The 5,000-nt window shown below is 53.3% G+C and overlaps 1 non-coding gene across 1 annotated transcript in view; it reads left to right on the top strand.

Moving 5' to 3' along the window:
* The first annotated feature begins 4,403 nt into the window (after nt 1-4,403).
* Nucleotides 4,404-5,000, top strand: part of LOC124747785 — a 1,909-nt gene continuing 1,312 nt past the window's right edge. The window contains exon 1 of the ribosomal RNA XR_007011561.1: nt 4,404-5,000. This exon is cut by the window's right edge and continues 1,312 nt beyond it. This is a non-coding gene — a ribosomal RNA (small subunit ribosomal RNA).

Consider the following 5,000-nt stretch of genomic DNA (forward strand, 5'->3'; position numbering starts at 1 on the left):
GTCGACAGTAGACATAGCACACTGCCACCTACAGGGATCCGACGGAACTACGCCACCCATGCCGGCAAAACAGTATCGCCATCTATGAAAATAGGGCGACACCACATGCAATACCGCCATCTATGCGCATCTGACAACACTACGTCCGCACCACAAAACATACCGCCATCTGTAGGTCTCCCGCAACATGACCTCCTCCAACGACGATACCGCCATCTATGCGACGCCAAGCCGATTAAGACAGCGATGGCGCCACAGTGCCCGCCTTTCGACGCCACCCACAAAGCCTGCAGCCTCTGTCGACCATAGCACCCAATCTCCAGTGGCTCTGCCGCACGAAGCCGTGGACCGGCAATGACTCCACCCGCACCCGTTCGTGCACCACCCCAACCGCCAAACGCGCACCTCCAGCGGATGAACGGCGGACGTTTCCCGCACTCGTAAAGTGCAATCCACCCCTATAACGTGCGTTTCATGAAGAGTTATTGCCAATATGCGACATTCCCGCTGTCCCTATACATGAGCCGCGACCTGTACCACTTACGAGCGAGAGACGCGATCGCGTTGCTCACTGTACGGCGTCCGATACCGAGCCATCAGCATGTCGGTCCCCATGCGCGTTGCACTCGCACTCGCAGTCGCAAAAACGTGGGGCAAATATATTACGCGGAAGAGTTATAACAGACCGAGCCCCACTGCATGAGGGGAGTCTTTGTCACTAATGTACACAGATGGAACATTTTGGACTGGAACCAGATTACCCGTACACACGGCGCTGATTAGTAATCAATGCAGAGCCATCAAACTACAGAATATATATACAACTGTCCGTATACATGCTGAAAGAGTCTGCCCACAATGGGAACCACACGTCAGCCAGCCACTCTGATCACGCACCACTCTCTGCTTCTAACGGGCGCACATACAATATGTAAGCACCAGCATGGAACAACATCCAGTGCATCCTCTCCGCCACATTACACAATCCACACTATCACAACCAGACCAGGAGGTCCATGCGGAAAATACAATATCCCACCCTTTCGACATCCACCATTGCGCAGATCAGGCACCAACACCCACACATGTCCTATACAACGGTGCACCCAACATCACAATAGTACCTCCTGTCACAGCGCACAAACAATGACATGAGTCAAAGACACAGGTCTGACACAAGCATAGAATTGGAGCGCCGCCTCTAATAAGCCAAAGGTGCATCCTGACGTGACAAATCTGATCATGTCACAAGCATTCACTTACTATAATCACTACCAACGAACCTGCCGCCCCCGCCCCCCCCTACACCTTTCCTTACAACAACGTGTAACCTAACCTAACCTAACCTATGTTGTACCTTAACCTAACCTATGTTGTACCTTAACCTAACCTATGTTGTACCTTAACCTAACCTATGTTGTACCTTAACCTAACCTATGTTGTACCTTAACCTAACCTATGTTGTACCTTAACCTAACCTATGTTGTGCCTTAACCTAACCTATGTTGTGCCTTAACCTAACCTATGTTGTGCCTTAACCTAACCTATGTTGTGCCTTAACCTAACCTATGTTGTGCCTTAACCTAACCTATGTTGTGCCTTAACCTAACCTATGTTGTGCCTTAACCTAACCTATGTTGTGCCTTAACCTAACCTATGTTGTGCCTTAACCTAACCCATGTTGTGCCTTAACCTAACCCATGTTGTGCCTTAACCTAACCCATGTTGTGCCTTAACCTAACCCATGTTGTGCCTTAACCTAACCCATGTTGTGCCTTAACCTAACCCATGTTGTGCCTTAACCTAACCCATGTTGTGCCTTAACCTAACCCATGTTGTGCCTTAACCTAACCCATGTTGTGCCTTAACCTAACCCATGTTGTGCCTTAACCTAACCCATGTTGTGCCTTAACCTAACCCATGTTGTGCCTTAACCTAACCCATGTTGTGCCTTAACCTAACCCATGTTGTGCCTTAACCTAACCCATGTTGTGCCTTAACCTAACCCATGTTGTGCCTTAACCTAACCCATGTTGTGCCTTAACCTAACCCATGTTGTGCCTTAACCTAACCCATGTTGTGCCTTAACCTAACCCATGTTGTGCCTTAACCTAACCCATGTTGTGCCTTAACCTAACCCATGTTGTGCCTTAACCTAACCCATGTTGTGCCTTAACCTAACCCATGTTGTGCCTTAACCTAACCCATGTTGTGCCTTAACCTAACCCATGTTGTGCCTTAACCTAACCCATGTTGTGCCTTAACCTAACCCATGTTGTGCCTTAACCTAACCTATGTTGTGCCTTAACCTAACCTATGTTGTGCCTTAACCTAACCCATGTTGTGCCTTAACCTAACCCATGTTGTGCCTTAACCTAACCCATGTTGTGCCTTAACCTAACCCATGTTGTGCCTTAACCTAACCCATGTTGTGCCTTAACCTAACCCATGTTGTGCCTTAACCTAACCCATGTCGTGCCTTAACCTAACCCATGTCGTGCCTTAACCTAACCCATGTCGTGCCTTAACCTAACCCACGTCGTGCCTTAACCTAACCCACGTCGTGCCTTAACCTAACCCACGTTGTCGCCTAACGTAACCCACGTTGTCGCCTAAACCTGCTCTGTAATTGTTATACGACTCGTTCAATTAGTGTAGTGTTGCCCACCCGCAACCCTCGCAATATAGTTCGCTACTCGCACTCCCCGCTCCCCTGTGTATCGCTTCATGTTAAACACCTTGCAAGTCTTGCTCACTTTCCACATGCTCCTGCTGTACACTGTAATGTGGATGGCAGCAGGACGTACATGCCGCCCCTCCCCACGTCCCCACCTTGCCCCCTGCCTTCGCAAGCTGGTTGGTGAGAACTTTGCATGTTCAATGCCCTCCGCATGCGACGTACTCAGGCTACGTTGTGGTGCGGCCTGTGTCAACTGTCCGCTAATGTCGTACGCGTAAACCACAATCTGTACTGCACATTCGTCCTTATGTACTGAATGATACATCGTGGCACATGTGTGACCGTACAACGACTGCGCCCAAAAACGGCGGACCATACAGTGCAAATATTGTGCACGCAGCTACGTGTCGTCTCCCTATGAGAGCTGGATTGCAGTGTGGTACGCCATAGAGACGTGTGGGAGGAACGGACGCCGTGGATGGCGATCAGCATGAGCTGTCTGTTGATGTATTCGGACCTAGTCGTCTCTCCTCACACACCGTGATGGCATGGTGCACCGCGTTCCATATCTGCGACATGCTACAGAGGCCGGTTGACAGTCGTTCGAGCAATGGACATCGCATACGTACGGGGGCCACCTTCCACGTATTGTCTAGGCGTGCACATTTTGTTGCGTGTATGTGGGCAGACGTAGTGTGGCGTGACACCTGACACAGGCATGCAATAATCGTGGAAGTTGCAAATGGCGATGGACGCCTGCGTTTTCTGGTGAAGTTACGCAAATGAACAAATGGTAACCTGTTGTGGTGCGGTTGTTCTCGCTAGGGGTGAATCGGTGATGGCGACGATAGGTTGAGGTACTAACCGGTTGTTCCAGCGATACCCACCATGCCGACGAAACTGAACGGCATCTGGGTGTGAAGCGATACGCGGCGGTGGCTGGGTGGGACCGTCCCCGGCCGGTGAGGGGGCGCCTCCCGGCGTGCTGGCCGCGCGGTGCGTGGGCGCACGCGCTACAGCCGGCTGGTGGGGGCGGCCAGTGGCAGGCGCGCCGGCCGACGGACGCGGCAGGCGTCGCAGCTGCGCGCCGGCGCACCCTGCGCGCGGCGCCGTGCGGCCAAAGTAGGTCCTCGCGGGCCCGGTGCGAAGCGCGGTGGACATCTTCAGTGTGCTGGTCCGATTGAGGACTGTGTGCGTTGAGGATGCGCTGCCGCCCGGCGCTCGGCGCCGCGACGCCGTCTGCTGCTCGGTCGCCCCAGCGGTTCTCGCTGGTGGTTTGTATCGCAGCTGTGCGGATGTGTTGGCGCGTGCGCTGTGCTGGGAGAGTTCGCTTCGGCACCCAAGTGGGGCTTTTGTCCTTCTGTGGCGCTGGCGTTGGAGCTGCCGGTCACCGTAGGTGGCGCGTGTTGTCTCCCGCCGGCAATGCCACGACAGCACGCTCCCGGGCCTCTGTCGGCAGCGGCAAGCTCAGTTGGGAGCACGGGTGGTCGCACCGAAAGCGTCTACTCGCCTAACTCCGGGCGATTGCGCCTCTCTCGAACCCGACCAAGTACTTGGGACGGCGCTGCGCGCCGCCGGGACCTGAGAGGGTTTCGAGGTGTATTGTGCAGGGGAGCTCAGCCTCCTCCTGTTTGCAGAATGATTGAGCGGACGCTTGCGTGTTCGCGCGGGCCCCCGGGACACACTCCCGGGCGGCCGGCTGCTCAGCTCTAGTTGACGCAGCTCCCTGGTTGATCCTGCCAGTAGTCATATGCTTGTCTCAAAGATTAAGCCATGCATGTCTCAGTACAAGCCGCATTAAGGTGAAACCGCGAATGGCTCATTAAATCAGTTATGGTTCCTTAGATCGTACCCACGTTACTTGGATAACTGTGGTAATTCTAGAGCTAATACATGCAAACAGAGTCCCGACCAGAGATGGAAGGGACGCTTTTATTAGATCAAAACCAATCGGTCGGCTCGTCCGGTCCGTTTGCCTTGGTGACTCTGAATAACTTTGGGCTGATCGCACGGTCCTCGTACCGGCGACGCATCTTTCAAATGTCTGCCTTATCAACTGTCGATGGTAGGTTCTGCGCCTACCATGGTTGTAACGGGTAACGGGGAATCAGGGTTCGATTCCGGAGAGGGAGCCTGAGAAACGGCTACCACATCCAAGGAAGGCAGCAGGCGCGCAAATTACCCACTCCCGGCACGGGGAGGTAGTGACGAAAAATAACGATACGGGACTCATCCGAGGCCCCGTAATCGGAATGAGTACACTTTAAATCCTTTAACGAGTATCTATTGGAGGGCAAGTCTGGTGCCAGCAGCCGCGGTA

The sequence above is a fragment of the Schistocerca piceifrons genome, unplaced genomic scaffold, assembly GCF_021461385.2.
Source record: "Schistocerca piceifrons isolate TAMUIC-IGC-003096 unplaced genomic scaffold, iqSchPice1.1 HiC_scaffold_393, whole genome shotgun sequence".
Lineage (NCBI taxonomy): Eukaryota > Metazoa > Arthropoda > Insecta > Orthoptera > Acrididae > Schistocerca > Schistocerca piceifrons.